Here is a 23,148-nt window from a genome sequence, read left to right on the forward strand (position 1 = left end):
TAATGACCTTCATATCTATTTCAGGAACAATGTCTTCAGACTGGGCATTACTGCTCTGCTGTTGGATGACTCTAAGGACATTCCTTTAGTCGAAACTGACAACCATTGTTCACTATGTAGAGTGAAGCTTGTTCAAAAGCGGTACCGGCCCACCGCATGCAAGAGGACAAGGGATGGAGCATTCAACAGGCCTGTTTGGTTTGTTTCTGTGTGTGTGTGTGTGTGTGTGTGTGTGTGTGTGTGTGTGTGTGTGTGTGTGTGTGTGTGTGTGTGTGTGTGTGTGTGTGTGTGTGTGTGTGTGTGTGACAGAGAGGGGCGTCAGACAGTGGTACCCAGTGGCCTATATCTGGATGTTGCAACACACACACACACACACACTCTCCCACACACCCTCAGGGAAGATGGGCAAGGGTAGAGTTAAAACAGTAGAGAGCAGCGTGGTGTGAAGCCTATCAAGGGGGCATGGACAGAGGAAGTCTAGCCTTGATCTACTTAACACCCGCAGGGAGAAAAGAGAACGCAGGGCCAAAAGCTCCGCATTGATACCCCCCACAAAAGTGCTGAGTGTGTTACTTTCCTCTCTGATCCCAGCTCTCCCCACGGTCACATCTCCTTCCTGTTGTCACAGAGAAAATAAGAACAGGATCCCCAACTCCCTGGCTGGACTATCACTGTCCACATCCCCCGCTCGTCTCTCTCACTCCTGCCAAGCCCAGCTTGAAAGAGTCAGAAACCAAACTCTTCAAGACTCAATGAAACACCTTTCACCGCCCCCCCAGTTACAAAGCTCTCCTCCGGCCCCAAGTCAAACAGTTCTCCCCTAGTCCTCAGTCACACAGCTATCCTTCGGCACCCAGTTACACAGCTTTCCCTTTGCCCCCTACTGTAACCAGAGCCCTATGTGTAGAAGATGGGGAAATTATCAAGAAGCTTGGACACTTTCCCTGGGTCACATGCTTTGTTTTGAGGCTGTTGTTGCACCATGTATGCGTGTGTGTTTGTGTGTGTGTGTGTGTGTGTGTGTGTGTGTGTGTGTGTGTGTGTGTGTGTGTGTGTGTGTGTGTGTGTGTGTGTGTGTGTGCGTGCGTGCGTGTGTTAAGAGACACGTATTGCCATTTTCTTGGAAACATTTTAGGATTCCTTATTCTCATCTACCCCTGTACCAGCACTAGCCCTCTGTGGTTATTAAATTGATAAGAATCGATTTATCGTAATTTATAATTTAAAAAGCCACCAGGTTTCTAAGGCCAAACTACGAACATACTACCAACAAAAATCTGTAATTTCCACAAAATATGATGACATCTGAGGTTGTACATCAGTGCGTCTGCATGCAAAGTGAAACCATTGTGGAGGGAAAGCCCATGGTACATAGGTTTTATCATTGACAAAAGGTCAATAATATAATAAATTATAACAATTATTGAATAAATACAAAAAAAACAGTAAAAACAGCTCTTTGTTCAATCCATCATACCTTTTCCATTGATGTTTTGTGTTCATTTGTGTTTGCTAAATAAACACAGAACTAGCATAAGCAAGGTTGCAGACTTTCTCTTTCTTCTATTCCCACTGGCCAATGCCTTCCTGCAGAAATAATTGTGGTCACTTGCACTCTTGGCTCAGCCACTGCAAACGTATTTAGCTATTTTTTACCATTTCCTTTTGAGGTGCTTTTGTGATCGCTTAGCAAATCAAAAACCTCCTGTTTTTGCCCAATGACCTTTATTGTCCAAGCCACTGAACTGATTCCTTGAGCTCCTTCAGGGCCTTGCGAGTGCGAGACGAGACGAGACACGATATTCGATTCACGAGAACGAGACGAGACGAGATTTTAAGAAAACTACAATGACAAAATATATGACTGGACCAACAGACTTTTATTTAACCGAATTGCACATGCATTTTAAAATGTTTTATTATAACTCTTAACATTCATGAAATTGAAACTAAAACAAAAATGTATAAAAGTTGAAGTAAAATAAAATTAAATAATTCTCTTTTTTTTCAAGTGCAAACAATATTATGTGCAAAACCAAATCAAAGTTCTACTCCATCAATACAGAGTGCAAATAGTGCAAACAGAGTCCGACCAAGTATGTCACTGACAACTTGGTATTGTCCGTGTCTTATCAGTCACTCTAAGCCATTCATCATTTCCGCCGGGTACCCAAAATGCTGCCAAACAAATCATTTAAAAGTGGCGCGGGCATCTTCCACGGTAATACGGGTATTTTCCGACGTCATTCTGGCTGCCTATGGCTGCTTCCCCCGCTTCCCCTCCTTCTCCTCCTCCTCTTCTTCTTTTCCTTCGTTAGGTTCTGGCAGCCTTGACGTAGCAAAGGCGCATTACTGCCCCTACAGGCCACAAATAGAAGTTTGGATAGCTCACAAAACTCGCGAGGCCGATTTTTAACGCGACGGGTAATATCGTCGAGTGTAATCTCGTCACACCCCTAGGAGGCATACTTCTTTTCCGCCAGGAAACCCTGCTGGATTCTTTCTTGTTTATTTTTTCAAAGTGCTAGACTTATATTATATTGTTGGAGATGTGTATTGAGTTGCTTAAAGTAGCAGTGGGCTACTTTATTCAAAGTGGGCACCGGCCGTATCTTCTGAAGGGAAGGTTCTCATTTTCAAGCGCATGTTTGATTCTCTGCTGATATTTATGGCAGCGGAAACTCTAGAATCAGCATCTTTTCATGAGATTCATGTCAGGATGCTGATGACTATATATTAGCCTTCTGGAGCCATGGCGAACAGGCAGGCCTTCCAGTTGTAAAGTAGTTCCTCGGCTACAAGAGCCTTTTCTGTTTCCTGTATTCTCATCTGTGCAAGGACTTCTGCGGCTCCTGCAACTTTGTGAGGATCTCGGTCTTCTCCTCCTGACTGGCATTTCTCATCCTTCCTTGTGAGTGGGCTTTCCACTGGTTCTGCTAGATCTAGGTGCAAGGTTGGCTTGAGGTCTTGGATCAGCTGCTGCAGGTGCTGAATCTTGTGGAGGCCTAGCGGAGCCCAGATGCAGTTGGTGTCGGATATGGCTTGGGTCAGCTGTAGCAGCTCTGCTTCCAGATACCAGATACTAACCTGGCCCTGACTAGGGCCTAACCTGGCCCTAGTCAGACTGATAGAAAATAAAGATTACAATGTCTTAGAGCTGATTATGCACATTTAAATGTATTAAAAATATTAATATCAAACTACTACTACTACTAAGAAGAAAAATAAAAAACTCAAGCGTCATGGAAACAGTTCCAAACATGTTGGAGATGATTTCACAAGAATTGGCCTATATAAAGCGGCGCATTTGGAGCAGTCTTGCTCATCCAGTAGGAGCACCACCCTAGTGACGAGCAGACGCTGGCTGATGGTGGAGACCAGCTCCTCCTGGCACTGCTGAAGATGAATGACGCACATCCTGGTGACGTGTTTCTGCAGCTCCCACGACACACTCACCAGGGTACACCAGGTAAGATGATTGAAAGGAGTGAAAGACTGGTGTGTGTGTGTGTGTGTGCGTGCGTGCGTGCGTGCGTGCATGCGTGTGTGTTTGGGTTATTGATACTGTTGGTCAAGGTAATCTTTCATGGTTTGTTTCATCATAGATACATGTATGTTCAAGAAGGTGTAAATGTAAACATTTTGTTAAACTACAGTCAAAATACAAACCAGGCACTGCATTTACAATGTTAATCTCTGGTAGTGTAAACCCGACATTCAGTTGATGTCACAATGCCTGTTATCTCAGAGACTTGAGATTTGCCAGTAGGTTTCAGTTAGGGAGGGTGTCTGGTTTGGTCTACTGCAGACACAACACACTTGCAAAAAATAGATAGAGGGATTGAAAAATAGGTTTATTCATTGATTAATTTTCCTTTTTTGTGATTGTTTTTTTCAAAGGATGGTAGGGGGTCACCTTATGTTGAGCCATCTTCTCCACCCTGCTTGAGACAGAGGACCCCATCCAGCTGTGTGAAGCAGTGTTGGGCCATGTCCTCCAGCTGGATCACGCAGTGTTGGGCCATGTCCTCCAGCTGGATCACGCAGTGTTGGACCAGGCCCTCCAGCTGTAAGACGCAGTGTTGTGCAATGTCCTCCAGCTGGGTGATGCAGTGTTGGGCCAGGTTCGCCAGCTATGTGACGCAGTGTTGGACCATGTCCTACAACTGTAGGACGCTGTATTTGGCCAAATCCTACAGCGGTTTGATGCAGATATGTGACGCAATGTTGGGCCTTGTCCTCAAGCTGTGTGAGGCAGTGTTTGTGTGACAGTGTCCTCCACCTGTGGGATGCAGTGTTGGGCCATGTCCTCCAGCTGTACGACACAGTGCTAGCCCATGTCAACCAGCTAAGTGATGGAGTGTTAGGCCATGACATCCAGCTGGGTGTCGCAATGTTGGGTCATGTACTCCAGTTGTGTGACGTAGTGTTTGGCCATGTCCAGGTTATCCAATTATGGATCTTAAAAATCCATAGTTCGGACTAACCCAATAATTAGGATTTCTCGAGTGTCATGTAAACGTACTGACTGTCCTCCAGCTGTGGGATGCAGTGTTGGGCGATGACACCCAGCTGTAAAACGCAGTGGTAGGCCATGACATCTAGCTGCGTGAACTGTGACGCAGTGTTGATTCATGTGCTCAAGCTGTAAGATGTATTGTTCGGCAATGCCTAGTGCCTAGACCTGGTCCAGCTTCATGTCCACGATGACCTCCCAGCCCAGCACTTAACTTAACCTAACTTCACCCATAACATGACTAACTTGCGATTAAACAACTCCACCGCTGCAGGGGCAAAGCTTGGCGTTAAACAAATTAATGGATATTACGCTGGCAAACAAACATGCAGATTCACACACACACACACACACACACACACACACACACACACACACACACACACACACACACACACACACACACACACACACACACACACACACACACACACGCGCACGCACACACACACACACACACACAATATAACACACTGTTATGTACACACACACACACACGCACACATTCACAGAAACCTATGCAATTGCATTCAGGTGTGTGCTTGCATACATCATTTTTGATCAACAACACACTGAGACATTTAAAGTTAACAAGCCTGCTGTTGTGTCACCTTAATGAGGCTCGAAGAATCAGTGTTACCTCTCAGCAGCTGCTATTCAGCTGAGACCAGGGCCCACCACCTAGGCTGGGGGCCATGCATCAGAGAGGATGAGCTCACATGTAGTTCGAAAGCAAAGGGGGCTCGGACTTCAACGGGAGGGCACAACCATGCGTGTTGTGAAATGGTTCTGTTTTTTCATAGGAGTACGTGTTAACAGCAGTGTCAAAATACACAGCGCTCGCGTCAAAAGGAAAAGGAGAGGCAGAGTGGGGCTGGCAGACTGAATTTGGCAGAAGGATTGGCGAAAGACACTCCGTTCTAATATGGTGTATAAACTGACACACACTCATGCCTTAGAGACTTAACAACAATGGACTCTCCTTCCTCATTCATCGTACTCGCTCCAGTAGAGGTATCAGTCGGGGGGGGGGGGGATTTCCACATCCTCCATGTCACATCCTTCCTCAGTCCATTTTCGATCTTACTCCGCCTTCTCCTGGACTACCAACCCTTTTTTTCCACCACTTCATTTTTTCCCCCCAATTTCCTATTATTTTCTCCCCATACTTACAGTCGCTGACATGACACGCAATTGGCATATGCATTAGAATTACAATATGCATGATTTATCATTAAATTTCAATACCAAAATAATATTTTCATTCATGAGATGAAAAGATTGTTGAACCAGACACTCACACATGAAGAAAACACTCATGATTATGCAATGTTTTTGGAGACATTAAACGTTTTCAGTAGGAGAGCGGAAGGTAGAGTTGATGGAGGGGCATAAAAAGATTTGATCAAATTAGTCCCTGAAAGATGTATTCATCATGACCATGTTTTGGTTATGTCGAGCTTGTATGTAAACATATGTGTGATGAGTGTGTGCGTGCGTGCGTGCGTGCGTGCGTGCGTGCGTGCGTGCGTGCGTGTCTCTCTCAGGGGGCAATTCACATCTGGTGTTAATTTACACAAACCCCTGCTCTGCATTCATATAATCACACAAATGCGAATGCACACGCACCCACACACACACACACACACACACACACACACACACCGACAAACACACACATACACACACAAACATACATACGTTGCGATTAACACATCATAGTGTTGCTCCATTGGTCTCGATAGATGAGTTCTGATCTGGAGGTTACAGGTAAGTAATGAATGAGAAGGATGAAGATAACCCATAAAAACTAAAGGGAGAGAGTTCGTGGGATTCAGCATCAATGAGTGTGGGTGCTCAGCATGGAATGTTCAAATGAGTATTCTGCTCGGGTCCGAATGGCGCGGTGTCAGACACTGAACCCAGCGGGAGGATACATGTAACTAGGTCAGTGTGTCAGTACTGATGGTACGTCCCCTTTAGAACTCCACTCTACAATTACAAACACATATTGGCCAGATTAATGTGTGGCACGCATTAACACAGACACACACACACAGACATGCGACTACACAAACTTTAATTATTTCAAAACACACTCAATTTTAAAACATAAAATGTGATAATTTTTAATTGCAAAATAATGGAAATTAGTACACTAATGTAGCAGGCTGTTGTTTTTACCCTTCTCTAGCCTGGCCCTACGGTTTGTGTGCAATTTTGTGTGCGAGTGCGTTTGTGCGTCCATGCATTTGTGTATGCGTGTGTGCCTGGTGTGTTTCAACAAGGACACCCCACTAGCAAAACACACATTCAGCCCCACACAACCCAGCCCCACAATTACAATTACACCCATAGGCGCCACAGCCAAAGCTAAAAACAATAGCAGTTACATACGTTTATAAATGTCCATCATTTCCAAAAGGCTGCTCTCAAAATGAGGTCACACTTACAACCACTAAAACCAGTCCGTAAAACACAGGCATTTGGTGATGAGGAAACATTCCCGATCTGCCTCACCCTAACCCCCTCCCTTGTCAAGAAAAAGGAACAAGGAGAGAGAGAGAGAGAGAGAGAGAGAGAGAGAGAGAGAGAGAGAGAGAGAGAGAGAGAGAGAGAGAGAGAGAGAGAGAGAGAGAGAGAGAGAGAGAGAGAGAGAGAGAGAGAGAGAGAGAGAGAGAGAGAGAGAGAGAGAAAGAGAGAGAGAGGCCTTGAGACCCGGATCTGTAGTTTTGATCAAAAACTACACATCCCCCCCCCCCCCCAGTTGGCAAAAGCAAGGTATCCGCAAAGAGCCAGGACTCTCACGGGAGACCCCGCCAATTGAATTCTGTCACTCACAGGGCTGATGGGAGCGCAGCAGACCAGAAGGAGAGTTCAGCGGCTGCGCCCATGGCTGTTTAGGTTGGGTTTGTCCACACTGCACACTTGCCTCATGTATGACCCATTATAATAATCCTCCACATCTGACCCAGACTAAACCAAACCATGTGGACAGTGTGTGTGTGTGTGTGTGTGTGTGTGTGTGTGTGTGTGTGTGTGTGTGTGTGTGTGTGTGTGTATGTGTGTGCACATGCCTGACTTATGAGGAGAGACTTATCAGGTCCCTCTTATTGGGGCCCTGTTCAGTTTGGGCCCAGCCTACAGGAGAGAGGGAGAGAGGTAGTGAGAAAGAGGGCGAAAGCTTGGATGCGAGACACATGTTTCTCCTTTTGTCAACCATCCATAACTCATAGCTGAGTTACATCTCAATGATATCTGACAGCCATTACAGAACAGGGAACGCTCTTAACAGATGCCAACTGGAGTTTAGATTTTCCTCTTTCTTTTATATTTCAGATCTGCTTTTCAAGAATGATCCCGTGAACCTCATCATACTCTTAGAAAAGAAAACTAACGTTGTTCGGGCCCTTAATGACCTGGGATACCCAGGGAAGGTGATCAGTTTCTGGCTAGCAATGCTGCTCCACCTGTCCTTGCAGGTAAATAACCTTCTAACACACAGGATATCCTTACTGGAAGAGGCCTTACAGAGTATGACGTACGCACATATGCATACACGCACTCACAAACACATACACGCGCATGCATGCACTTTCCCAAACACACACACATTACATGGATCATGTGCTCATGCACATGATCCATGTAAAAATGTACACATAGCTATACACATGAGAACACGCATAGAATACATGTAAGTAGTCTGACACACACACAAACACAACATGTAGGTAGTCTCACAGACAAATACACACGAACAAACCAACATGGAAATAATCCCAAGTCATTTCCTGTACCTCGACACCCTCTCATCCTTTTACTGGCAGCCCCCCACCCCCCTCTACTTTTCGAATTCCAAAATGGTACATCAGATGTCTTCTGTATGACCCCAGCCTGACTTGCCAGAACCCCCCCCCCCTCTCTTTCCTACAATGTCAAGGCAAGATTCGACCCACACTGCTTCACTTTCCATTTCTTCTTATTAAAGCAGAAACATGGCAGAAAGGGGCTGTTCTGTTTCCTGCATCTCGTTGTCCAAGGGCTCTTTGAAGAAATACACCACAATGCAATGAGGTGGGTTTGATCAGCCATGAAAAGCTGTTACTTACTGATTATAGCCAGCATCGGATTAAAGGATCAGAGAATTATCTATTATTGTACATAATAAAAAGTATTGAAGTAACTTCTAAAGTTGGTACAATGGTTTTCTACACTAAAGACCCTGGATTTTTCAGGGTCAGCCAGTGTGTGTGTGTGTGTGTGTGTGTGTGTGTGTGTGTGTGTGTGTGTGTGTGTGTGTGTGTGTGTGTGTGTGTGTGTGTGTGTGTGTGTGTCTTAATTTGGCTTCTCGCTAAACGAATGTTGCCAGTCCCTCGTTCTCTATTTCAAACGGCTCAGAGCAGAACCTGGCACATGCATAGCCGGGTGGGAAGAGGGAGCGGAGGGTGAGAGTTGTAAACACATGTTTCTGCTGTCAAGTCATTTGTGAGTCTTTTGTTTGGTCTAAAGTGATCAAAGCCCACGGGTGTGTTTATGAGCGCTGGAAGAAGTAGAGGCAAAAGGTGGGGTGTCGGGTTGGCCTGTGTTTGAGCTTTGTGTCGGTATGTTTGTATATGCGTAGGCACATGAATTATATGTGGGCTGTTTGTTGGCTGTATGCTGTGTGTGTGTTCCATCACCTTAAGAAATGACCAGCAGATTCTGGTATTTGGTTAGCCGCATTGGCAGACCCTTTCCTAATCAGTTTAGAAACTGATTCACTCTGGCTCAACCCCACCATTTTTGTTCTATTGTAAAATACAAACAAAAGGTGTGATGTCCACTCTACAAACGTAGTAGGGTAATCAAATATACTTACATAACATTATCCCTTCCCCAAGATCAATATTTTCAATTGATACAATGCACCAAGAGTGTTCTATTTTACCCCCAACAATATTAGTGTAACATGATATACCTACTGTACAGTTATCCTGCCTGCCTCAATTAGCAGCAATGCCTCATTTGATATTGCTGCAGTATACTATTCCTTTCCCAAGAACAAAATATGACAGGATACTATCCCTGTCCATAGTAGTAGAGTCGCATGCTACCATTTTCAGTACAATACACTATGAATGGGACAGTAGGAACATTTCCTGCCACAATCATCCTGGCCAAATGGTAATTTTCAATCCATGCTCTTTCATGCTTTATGTCTATGATTGTTGGGCAATTCGTTATTGAGACAATAAAACAATAATGAAATACTTCCAGTTTGTTAGTTTGTTTTAAGATTGCCTTCCTTTGACCAGCAAGTTTTTCAGTGATGATTGAGTTCTCCCTTTCTGTTGTCAACTTATCTTTTTGCAAGTAGCAGCTTCAACTTTTCCCTGAGATAGTTTTTCTTGTATGGTAATTCCCCACACTCGCTACACCGTACCACTTTGACTTGCGATTCGGAAAGGCAGACAGAGTTGTTGTCATATATTTCTTCCGTTAGTGTTCTTGACTACAAAGGTTTCATTTCCCCAGAATTTCAAAGATTTTTCAGGTATATGCTTTTTTAATAAGGAGGCCCTTAATTCACTTGAGAAATTTGTGCTGGCTGTTGTATGCTTATCAATATACATTTTGACCATGTGAATGAGGCTGCAGTTCAGGTTTATCAGTGGCTCAATTGGATAATGCCTTGTACAGGTGATCCTTAGGTTGAGAGTTTGAATCCCGATTATAGCATTATGAACAATCTGAACATGACATTCGGCCATTGCTTTGCAGCTCACCTGAATGCCGAGGCACAGTATTGCATTAAGTGGAACATCTTCATCAACATCTTTCCTTCATAATTATTTGTCATATTTATATATCTTCCATTAGTGTGTTCTTGACTTTTAATTTTGCTCGGACCCCGTTTATCACCGCTTGCGGTTATATTTTAAATTATTTTTGCCTTCTTCTCTTTTTCTCTCAGCTCCTTGCACACCTTCTCTCCCTTTCACTGGCCCTTCCTCCTGCCTACATTATAAATCATCCCCGCTTTTCCTCTCTTCCCATGAATCCGACCATATGGTAATATCATACTGTTTCATTCAGTAAATAAAAAAATAAGTGTGTGTGTTTGTGTTCTTGCTAATGTAATTGTGTGTGAATGTGTTTGTGCATTGTCTCTATGCACGTGTGTTAGTGTCTTTGTTTGTTTGTTTGTTTGTTTGTTTGTTTGTTTGTTTGTTTGTTTGTTTGTTTGTTTGTGTGTGTGTGTGTGTGTGTGTGTGTGTGTGTGTGTGTGTGTGTGTGTGTGTGTGTGTGTGTGTGTGTGTGTGTGTGTGTGTGTGTGTTGTGGTAACCGGCTCCGTGAATGAGCCGGGTTCCAAGGATCAGACACGAGGCAGCAATGGGTTAAGCCGTATTCTGCGTTTATTCAGAAGTCTCTTAGGATGCGGTGGCGCTCTAGGGTCTCCGTGAGCCTCTAGGTCTCGCGTTCGTTGCGTAATCCCGGACTGTCCCTGCTCCCGCTACGTAGCCCCTCTTATGCCGGTTCCGGGTCTTCCTCCTCCCAGCCGCCAGGTGTCCCCCATCCCGCTGATTGGGGGGAAGGTCCAGTTGCTCCCTGTCACCGGCTAGTGGGTGGCGGCGGTATACCCCGTCCTCCACTGTCCCTCGGACCCGTCCGGGCCGAAGTTTCAGGGGCGGGATGCCACACTCCTCCACCGCTTGCTCAAGCCCCTGGTCTCCGGGGAACCCTCGCAGGCAGGCATCCCGGCGTGACAGGGCGTCGGCGTTGGCGTGCTCCCTGCCCGGTCGGTGGTCCACCCGGAACCTGAAATTCTGGAGAGCCAGGAACCACCGCGTCACCCGGGCGTTGGTATCCTTGGCCCCCGCCACCCACTTCAGGGGGGCGTGGTCGGTGACCAAGGTGAACTCCCTCCCCAGGAGATAGTACTGTAGCTTCTCAAGGCTCCACTTGATGGCCAGGGCTTCCTTCACCACGGTGGACTAATTGCGCTCGTTGGGAAGGAGCTTCCGGCTGATGAATGTTATGGGGTGCTCCTCTCCGGCCCGGATCTGGGACAAGACCACCCCGAGTCCCACCTCCGAGGCGTCCGTGTGCACTGTCATGGGGAGATTCAAATCAGGTGTTATTAAAACTGTCTCGGAACACAGGGCCTCCCGAAGCGTCCTGAAAGCCCAGTCCGCCGCCTCCGACCAGGTGATTCGGTCTGGCAGGGCCTTACGGGTCAGGTCGTTCATCGGGCTGGCCAGCGTTGCGAACCCGGGTATGAAGCGCTGGTAGTAGCCTACCAGCCCCAAGAACGCCTTCACTTGCTTCTTGGTGCCGGGTTGAGGCCAATCCCGTATGGTGGCTACCTTACCTTCCTGCGGCCGCACGGTTCCCCTCCCTACCTGGTGCGCCGTGTACTCCGAAAGGGAGGACGGTGTGCTGATATAGTCCCCCAGGGGTGGAGAACGCTGTCTTTTCTCGGGCCGCTCGGGTCAACGGCACCTGCCAGTACCCCTTGGTCAGGTCCAGGGTCGAAAGGTACCGCGCCGGCCCCAGGCGCTCGATTAGTTCGTCAACGCGGGGCATGGGTTAGGCGTTGAACTCCGATGCCTTGTTCAGCCTCCTGAAATCTTTACAAAAACGATAGGTCCCGTCTGGTTTGGGCACGAGGACCACCGGGCTGCACCAGGCGCTGCGTGACTCTTCGATCACCCCGAGCTGCAGCATTCGGCACACCTCGGTCCGTATGGCCTCCCTCCGGGCCTTCGGGATCCTGTAGGGTGTGACCCTTACCCTTAAACCCGGCGCCGTCCGGATGTCGTGGTGGGTGACCGTGGTCCTCCCTGGCAGGTCGGAGAACACGTCGCGATGCTGCATGATGACCTCATCGAGGTCATGCCTCTGGGCCGGGCTGAGGTACTCCCCCACCGGGACCTCCGGAATCTCCCGCCGGGCCGCCAGTGCCAGGGGAGCGGGGTCGGTGGGTTTCTGCTCCCCCCCCCTCCACTGCTTCAGGATGTTGATATGGTAGAGTTGAGTCGGCTTCCGCCTCCCTGGCTGGCGGACTCGGTAGTTCACCTCCCCCACGCGTTCCACCACCTCGTAGGGTCCCTGCCACTTGTCCAGGCACCGGCACTCCGCCGTGGGGACCAGGACCAGGTCTCCTGGCTGAAAGGTCCGCAGCTGGGCTCCCCGGTTATAGACCCTCGCCTGGGCCTGCTGCACTCGTTGGAGGTGCCCCCGAACGATGGGCCACACCCGGGCCATGCGGTCGCGCACCTGCTCCACGTGATCCACGGTGGTGCGGTAGGGGGACGGCTGGCTCTCACAGGCCTCCTTCGCGATGTCCAGGATCCCGCAGGGTCTCCGACCGTACAGCAGCTCGAAGGGGGAGAATCCGGTGGACGCCTGGGGAACCTCCCGTACTGCGAACAGCACGTGGGGTAGTAGCTGGTCCCAGTTCTTCCCGTCTGCTTGCATGGCCTTTTTGAGCATCTGCTTCAGCGTCTTGTTGAAGCGCTCGACCAGGCCGTCCGTCTGGGGGTGGTAGACCGAGGTCCGGAGCTGCTTCACCTGTAGGAGCCTGAGGACCTCTTTCTTCAATCCGTGACTTGAAGCACGACCCTTGATCCGTGAGCACCCCCTTCGCTATCCCTACCCGGCTGAAGAGAAGCATGAGCTCACAGGCGACTGCCTTGGCGGTGGTGGCGCGCAGGGGGAGAGCCTCGGGGTACCGGGTGGCGTAATCTACTAGCACCAGGATATAGCGTGTCCCCGGCTGGTCTTGGGAAGGGGCCCCACGATGTCCAGGGCTATACGGTGTGTCTATGATTGGCATAGGAATGAGGGGGTTTTGGGCTGTGGACCGGGGGGCTACCCGCTGGCACTCGGGGCACCCCTGGCAGTGGCGCTCGACATCCCTCTTAACGCCCGGCCAATAGAACCTCGCAAGGATCCGCTCCCCAGTTTTGTCCATGCCCAGGTGGGCCCCCAGGAGGTGGGTGTGGGCCATAAAGAGCACCTTGCTAACGTAGGGGCGGGGCACCACTAGCTGCTCTCTCACTCCCCCCTCCCCTGTGGCTACTCGGTACAACAGACCCCCCCTGGTGCTGAAGTGTGGGTGTGGTGTGTGACTCACCAGGTCTCGGGTCTGCCCGTCGTGGACCAGGACGTGGCTCCAGGCGTGTTTGAGGGCCTCGTCCTGGAGCTGGGCGGTGGCGAACCGGTCGGGTTGGGACGAGCCTTCTCGGTGAGGGGGGAACTCTCCGGTTCCTCCGGTGGGTCCGGCTGCTCGGAGGACGTGAGGGTCTCCGGGGTGTCGGGGGAAGGTTCCGGCGTCTCGCTCCGGGCGGGTCCTCTCCCCGTGTGAACCGGGGACCCCGGTCGGGGAGGGCCGTTCCCCACTGACTCCTCGTCCTCCGCCGTCAGCTCTCCCGGGGACGATGGGCGCCGAGTGGCACCGTAGGCCTGCCGAGCCTCCCGCGCCCCTCTGCGGGGAGGGCCTCTCCGGTTCCGGGTCTCCCGCGTTGGGTCCCACAGCCGGTGAAAAATCGGGCAGTCCCTCCCAATCAACAGCGGCACCGGTAGGTGGGGAACGATCCTCGCCCGGGTCGTGAACACCCCGTGTGGGGTCCGGATGACCACGTGGCACGTTGCGTACGTTAAGGAGGGTAACCACACTGCCGGTGTCCAGGAGGGCCTGCGTGTCCCTGCTCATTACCCGCGCCAGGATGGTCAGACTTCCGGACGTCCCCTGCGTCCAGCAGGTCGCCAGCATGCAGGCTCGGCCCGCCCCCGGGTCTGCGTAAGCCGACGGCATCGACACGTCCCGGCCCCCCCGGGCAGTAGCGAGCGATGTGGCCGAGCTGGCCGCACTCAAAGCAGCGCCGCGCCTCCCGGTAATCCGCTCGGTGGGTTGAGGGCGGGAGCCGGGGTCCCGGTCGCGTGTCCCCATGGGTCGTGGCGGGTCTCGGCGCGTCGTGGGGTGGGGGCGGGTCTGGCGCTCAGGAGCTGGGCTACCTGCCAATTCTCGAGCTGCCGGACCAGGTCGTCCACGGTGTCGGGATGGTGGTGGGCCAGCAGCGTCGGGCGTCCGGCGGGAGTCGCCGCAGGGTGCTATCTATAATCACCAGGTCGATTGGGCTGGGTCCCTCTCCCGACGCCAGCCACCGCTTCACCAGCCGGCTTTGTTGGGCGACCTGCGTCCGCACGGCTCCCCGCACATCAAACCGCCAATTGTGGACGCGTTGCGCGCGCGCTCTGAGGTTGTGACCATAATAGGCCAATATCGCCTGTATGAGGGCCGGGTACTGTCATACGGCGTCCGCCGGCAGGTCCTGGCTCGCCTGCTGGGCGGGCCCGGTGAGGAACGGCGCCACAATATGCGCCCACTGCTCCTCCGGCCAGCCTTCCCTCTGGGCGGTCCGCTCGAAGACCTCGAGGTATGCCTCCACATCGTCTTCGGGTCCCAGCTTGGTGAGGCGGCTGGTCGGGGCGGCGGTCGGCACGGCGCGGACGGCGTGCTGGGTAAGCCGCAGCACGGCCTCGCGGAGCAGGGTGATGCTCTCGGTGGTCTCCCGCTGTTGTTGCTGGGCGGCCGACGCCGCGGCTCCGTCCGGGTTCTGCATGGCGGCGTAGTGGGTTCGCTCAGGCTGCCTGCATTCACCACCATATGTGGTAACCGGCTCCGTGAATGAGCCGGGTTCCAAGGATCAGACACGAGGCAGCAATGGGTTAAGCCGTATTCGGCGTTTATTCAGAAGTCTCTCAGGATGTGGTGGCGCTCTAGGGTCTCCGTGAGCCTCTAGGTCTCGCGTTCGTTGCGTAATCCCGGACTGTCCTTGCTCCCGCTCCGTAGCCCCTCTTATGCCGGTTCCGGGTCTTCCTCCTCCCAGCCGCCAGGTGTCCCCCATCCCGCTGATTGGGGGGAAGGTCCAGTTGCTCCATGTCGCCAGCTAGTGGGTGGCGGCGGTATACCCCGTCCTCCACTGTCCCTCGGACCCGTCCAGGCCGAGGTTTCAGGGACGGGATTCCACAGTGTGTGTGTGTGTGTGTGTGTGTGTGTGTGTGTGTGTGTGTGTGTGTGTGTGTGTGCGTGCGTGCGTGCGTGCGTGCGTGCGTGCGTGCGTGCGTGCGTGCGTGCGTAATACCATTGTAATCGTTGGTCCTCTCGGACGATGTGATGAATGGGTGGGTGCCACTCTGGCTCCTGGCGCTCTATCTGAGAGCGCCCTACTGGAAGATGCATGCATATGGTTGTGTAGATGCGTGTGTGTGTGTGCATTCTAAATACAGTAATGATCACAGAAGGTGATGCTGAGTAGCGGGCTAATTATTGGTCATATTCTGTTTTATGGTATTCAAGCTGATAATAAAAACACTGGGAATAGAACTACTGCTACTTTTCTTCCTTATAAAGGAATATGACAAAAATTATAGCTTTAGCTTTATTGTAATGAATAATTGTATTATTGTATTATTTGTATTATTTTTTATTATTGTTTATATTATTATTATATGTATACAAAGTCATTCAAACCAGGTATTTTACAACTTATCATTGAGTCTGGTTCCAGTCTCAGTTATCAGCTTTCCTGTCTTTGAGGAAAGAACCGGTTAAGGCTCATTGTTGTACCAGAAGAGAAAGGCATGCTTTAGATGTGTAATCTGGTTAGGGCTCATTAACATGGGAATACTTCCCCTAATAGAAGGTGAACATGCAGTCTTCTTTTAGGTACCAAGGTGGAGGATTTAAAAAATATACACATCCATAGAGCAAGAGAGTATGTTAGTAATTTCTTCTCTGAAAGCCAGTATATCACTTTTCCTTCTTCTGCTATGCTCTTTGTCCTTTATGACTACCAACTGTGTGTTACATTCAACTTCATACCTAGGGAATAGCTTCAACTCCACACCGTCCTTCACCTTGGATCGCTGCGTTGTGTCTGCAACGACACCATTTGGGCTTGTAATATTTAGCTGTAGTCCTTTTAAAGGTGGTCTGTGTAAATCCTCATATGGACTTTTGTAGAACAGACTTCTATAAAACACTTAAACAAGGTTGACACCCTCTGTGACACCACCTATCACCCACTCACCCATATATATCAATACTGCAGGGGCGGACAGAGTTCCATAGCAACATGTCAACATGAAGTCCAACTCTCGTTTGTATGCATGTGGGAGTTTTCGTGTATGTGTGTGTGTGTGTGGTTGTGTGTGTGTGTGTGTGCATGCTTCTGCGTCCATGTGTTTCTGAGGGTGTGTGTGTGTGTATGTGTGTGTGCACTTCCCAGACTTATTGTGTTCCCTGTCCATCATCAAGTTGTGGACGTTCTCCTTAAACGGTCCATTCAAATGACCTGTGTGAATGGACTGTTTAAGGAGAATATCCATAACTAGATGATCATAACATGATAACGCAATCCCAATGATAATTGTAGAACAACTTTCCTTGGCAACATGTAGACACCAGAGAGGACATGACATCATGCAGCTGACCGAACACAACGGCCCGGTCTTAAAGTTCCCAGAGATATTACATCGCTGTCCATGCGTTGCACACACCATGCAGGCTGTGGATCTGTGCATGTATGGGTCTGTGGATCTGTGTGTGTGTGTGTGCGTGTGTGTCTGTGCATCTGTGTGTGTGTGTGTGTGTGTGTGTGTGTGTGTGTGTGTGTGTGTGTGTGTTTGGGGGGGAGGGGTATGTTTATGCTATTCTGACATTCAGAACATTTACGCAACCTATTATTCATGTACCCCTCAACACACACACACACACACGCACACACACACAACAACATACACACACACTCCCAAAAACACGTGGACACACATGCATGCACAGGGCCAATCACACACACGCATGAACTTAACATATCCAGAGTGTATTATGAAACAGGATCCAGTACTGTATATAAATATGAACCAGAGAGGAAGACACACACCCGCTGATCTCCATGTCTCCACTTCCACAGTTCCTGTTGTTAGAGGTAAATAGGGAGAGTGCTGCCAACCAAGGTAAAGTCACAAAAGCCCGCACGCACAGAGTGATACTTACACATGGCCCCTAAAGGAGGAGAGGAAGGAGTGCTGTTGGGAACAGTTAAACAAAAAGACATTTATAGAAGGTTCCTTCTGAGTGGAGAAACAAAGGGGGGAAGTGGGATGACGTCGCGCAGGGAGGGAATCAGCAGGTCCCTGTTGGACCGTACGACATGCTCTAGAAACATTTTCTCATTCACACACTTGTAGCGTGCACACCCAGATGCACACACATGTTCACGCACACACACACACACACACACCTACACACCCAGACGGCTGCACACACACGCGTACTTAGACAGGGTATCTGCAGGTTTCAGCAAGTCAAATTTAAGACTTTTTAAGACCTTTTTAATACCACCTTCAATGAAATTTAAGACCTTAAACCCGCGATGGTGGGGGGGATCCCGCTGTATTACAACCCAAGCATAGCATGTGTGTCACTCAATGAGACTCATTCAAGATTACTTTCTGTTTGTTTATTGAACATAAATTTATACTCCAGGGCTCCAGACTAACTTTTTCCTTGGGTGCACTGGTGCGCCTACATTTTTAATTTGGGTGCACCAGCACGTATTTATGGTGCACCCAAGTTGTGAGTTGTTGAGAGGGGGGGGGGGGGGGGGGGGGGGAGACAGCGTCTGGGCCCCCGGGCAGCTGCACCGGTTGCACCGTCGATATTTACGCCGCTGATTAATAATATTTTCACCATTAAATAAATGCCTTCAGTAAGACCTGGGGGGTATACCACGAACCTCGTTGGACATACCCAGGCTTTCTTGGGAAAACCTGGCTCGACAGAGCCGCAACTCGCAATCACAGTTAAATGGTACCACGACGCTCACTTTAAATTCAATTAGTTGAACCAGGTTTTCCGCTTTAGGTTCAATGCGCGTTCACATAAAAGGGGCGTTTCTCTCGTCATTTGACTCACCCTTATGCAAAATAAATTGCGCAAGAGCGGTGTATTTCATCCAAGGCGAGCAATGTATTATTATGAACTCCTACGAGGAATTAAAAGTTCAAATCACAGCCAAGGGGAACACGGTTGCCCATAATATGGCTAGGGTGGCGTGCTGGCAAAAATAGCCGACCGTGTTAATTCGTAAGTGAAAAGAATCTGCATATTGTCTAAAAAATATTATGCATCATCATCCCTTTTACTCCCATATATGTGGGGCCCCATGAATTGCGAGCCCAAGTACCGGGAATGCACTTGATCTCCGACCCAATATCGGACGTGCACGTCAAGTTGCTTGCTTTTAGTGGCGTGGTTCAACGTCTCAAACATCAAAACAAAATCAGCCTTGTTGATGCTGCAGATTAGCTCGTTTCGGATGAAAGGTGCTAGTCCGAAGCGAGTTATATACGCCGTTTTGTCCCTTCCAGCAGTAAAGGTGCTCGCGATTTGAGAGTCAGGGAACATCAAACCGAAGAGATCTCCTATCCCCTCATTCGAGTTGTAGGACTGGTGCTTGACCACTGAGTTTAGAATCCACAACACCTCCGCTTTCAGTGTTGGTGTCGCACCAAATGCTACCCTCAGGTCAGTGCTAGCAGCGCGGACCGTCTGCGGCGGTGGCGCCGGGGCAGAGATGCAAAACGTAGAAATGGCTGGGGTCTGTGTGTGGCTCATGGCAGAGGTTTTATGTTTTTGGCTCTGCATATGGCTGACGACAGCCATAATCCCCATGGTGCCGAGCTTGAATGTAGGCTACTTTTGCACGGAATGCATCTGGCCTGTTCTGGGTTGGCAACGGACGTCTTCCAGCCAACTGACGTTGAACTTGCATTTACCCATTGTTGCAGACTAGCTAGCAAGCGCGCAGACATCCGTTTATATATGCAGCTAGCAAGAAAGTAGCCTCTCGTACATCTCCTTCCCGAAAAGTCCCGCGAGAAAAAAAATAAATTAAATAGCCCTGCCCCGACAAATTTAAGACCTCCGAGTTATAAATTTAAGACCAGCATATGACATTTTTGACGAATTTAAGATTTTTTAAGGCCTTAAATTTAGAAAAATGAATTTAAGACTTTTTAAGACTTTTAAGACCTCCGCGGACACCCTGTTAGAGTAACACACACAAACTGAATGAACAAAGCCAATATCTGTGTGCTGCTCCACAAATTGCCGTTTCCTTGTTGTCTTCACTATTTTTGGAATATTTTCAATTTTCCTATTTGTTGCATGAGGATGTTTTAAATCTATTCTTATTTTGACCGGGACCATCCAAAGTGGACAAGGTGTATGCGTCTGTTTTAACAGGCTCTCAGTCGGTCTTCTCCCACCTGTTTTGAACCGTGATGTAACACTAGCCGTGGGTGGATCGGAACACCACATCTGATCGGACGCTGTGGTAGAACGAAGCGCCTCTCTGGTGTGGTCCGTACACCAGGACCACTGAGCGCAGCCACAGCTGGATGTGTAGCCACAGAGAACACTGGAACTGAATGATCTTCTGTCTTAGTGTTTACTCGACATCTTTTCAACACAGCTTCTTGCACTAACACACACACACACGCATGGATGCACAGACACAAACAGACATGCACACAAACACACACACACACACACACACATTGAAACAAGGCTAGGATAATAGTCTACAATAGAATTCCTGACAGTATCGTCTGTACCTCTTGCTATTCTCTGGTATAGTTTAGAGCAGGGGTCACCAACCTTTCTGAACCTGAGAGCTACTTCATGGGTACTGAGTCATACGAAGGGCACCCAGTTCTATACACTCTTCTGAAATAACAAATTTGCTCAGTTTGCCTTTAGTTATGTATTACTATTAATGATTAATGATACTCATCTATGTGAAGACATGTTAATTAATTAAGTCATGTTAATTATATCTCACAATAATTATTAACCATGACTTAAAAATGGTAGTACTAGTGCTATTTTTAGAGCAGGCCTGCGGGCGCCTCATGTGGTCCTTGCGGGCGCCATGGTGCCCGCGGGCACTGTGTTGGTGACCCCTGGTTTAGAGGGATCAAAACCATGCTTGGGGTACTTGGGGTTGGAATCCCAAGCTCCTCTCCACAACCGTCCGACAGCTCTGTCAGCATCGCCATCTATTTTTATTATTCAGAAGAGACTTGAAATCAGAGAAGAATGTAGTCACCCAACATGTTGGGCAAGATAGGGTGGACACACACACCCACACACACACACATAAACTTCACATCTGGTGGGAGTTAGACCTGCCAGAGCCTGAGGGAATTTCTGCACTGGAAGGGGTGGGGAACGTACCATCAATCAAAACCTCCCCTCACCTACTATCTTTCTTTCCCTCAACCATTTAGTTTAGTCTTACTTTATCAGCAGGGGGTATATCCTGGAGAGTGTCAGGGAGGGGCTCAACCAATCAGTAATCAGAGCTTTGGTTATCAGTAACCAGAGCTTCAAGTCTTCTCTCGGTGGGGTCCCTTATGAGTCCAAGTCAGGATCCCTGCTGAATTGGAATTATCTGGTTCCAGGACTTTTGGAAGGGTACTTATTCTGCCACTTTGGGGGTTATCCTACCCCAAACTGGCCCTCAAACACTCACACGTGCACAGACACGCATGCACGCACACACATACTCACACACACATACCCATGAGGTTATAATAACGTTATTACTGTAAAGAGAAATCCTGACGCAATATGGGATACAAATTGTAAAGCTGTGGTTTCTGTGTTTGTAGCACATATAAACAGTTTAGAGACAGAGAGAGATACATATCCTCTAAGAAACCTAGTATGGAGGAATAACAATAGGAACAGAGGATCACAACCACATATCTTTCAAGATAAAGACCAATAAACATTCAGAATCTGCTCCCTCCCAGTGGAACACTTTCGTCTATCAAACATCACATGCTCCAGTGCTAATGATCGGGGGCCAACATGTGGAAAATACGATTTTAATACTATATTACTATTTTTTGCTCTCTCCTGGATTTTAAAGTGAGCAACTGCACTGGGAGAAAGAATTCACCTTTTTTGTGGGGCGGCTGAAAGAACTCTCAGAATGACTCAAATGCAGGTTCACGCAAGGACAAAGCTTGACTAATATCACTATTTTTTTTCTAAATAAGAAAAGAACTTGAGATATTTTTCTTCAACTACGTTTGTTTCTGTAAAAGACAGAGAGGGAGGCATTGCTTCACAAAACAATACATTGACAATAGAAGAGCAGATGGAGACCGAAGCACCAGCTGATATTACTGGCAGTCTGCAAGGCCTTAGCTCATCGTAACTGTTGTAGCACGGCCAGCAAAAATCAAATGGATAGCTTTTAGCACACACAACAGAACACTTACCCGTTAGCTGAGCCAGGTGCAGTTATGTTTATGCACCCTGGATAATTAATGCAAATATTATGGCAGTCTTTGGAGAAGAGAGTTCTGTGCTTAGCTTGGTGAACCATCCGAGGGCTCATTCCCCCAAACCTGGACCGCTCAGGCATAGGACCACATAAAAGTTGGGCAGAGGGGATCAGTGCAATTCCAAAATGATCAGGGACATATTGTGCCAGTTAAGCTATTAGAAAGATTTATCAAATCATGCCTTCTAATAAGTTATAGTATGAGCCAACTGACATTTTTCAGACTTGCACAAGAAGTAACACAATCTTTATACAGACAATCCCACACACACACACACACACACACACACACACACACCAGTTTCTGATTGATAATTCAATGTTCTTTTACTCAAGTTCCCATGCAGTCAGAGGGAACATGCGCAATAGGCCAGGCTGTTTAGGATCTCCTCAGATCTTCACTTATCCATGCTGGTGTACACGGTCCGAGGCAGGAGATAAAGGCAGCTTTGAATTGGCTCTATACTTGGTGGGACTCGGGTGGTTATGGCGTTCGGAAGAGTCCGGGTTCCTATTCTAGTAATCGCAGACAGAGTTTACAGAAGGGGGGTTTGTGTTTATCAGCGTCTGCTGCATTTAGGATGAGACAAACATTCTGTGATGTATGAGTCAACTCAGCTGCTTTTAAGGCTTCCAGGATATCCATTACTCATTAGGGTGGGGTAATACATGGTAACATATACCTAAAATAGTATGCACACACACACGCGCACGCACACACACACACACACAGGTGAAGGTGGTTGGGTTACCACTGACCCACAGGAATCACTTCCATCCATATAATGATGCAAAACTCTTGACATGTATGCAAGGATCCTCTAGACACAGCATCAGAAAGGCTGACTACTGCAGGCCAGAGCCTCTAGATTGAAGAATATTTGTAAAAAAGCAACAAGTAACCGAGGGCGAAGGGTCAAAGATGTCGCAATTTAAAAATATAAAGGGAAAGATTCATTGTCGAATCCAGGTTTTCAAATCCAGGTTTAGGTGTAATAACAAATAAGCTATTAAATTATCTATTAATTGATTGGGAGAAAAATAATAAATACAATTTTTTTTGTTTTTCATTTTTGATTTGTTAATTAATGTATCATGACAATGTTCTAATACAATGTTTTTGACCATGCAATGGGTATCGGTTTAGTTAACAAAAAACAAAATCTAAACAAAATATTAATCTGTGATTGTTAAATACACATACACAGACTTATCTCTGA

Source organism: Gadus morhua, chromosome 12 (genome assembly GCF_902167405.1).
Source record: "Gadus morhua chromosome 12, gadMor3.0, whole genome shotgun sequence".
Lineage (NCBI taxonomy): Eukaryota > Metazoa > Chordata > Actinopteri > Gadiformes > Gadidae > Gadus > Gadus morhua.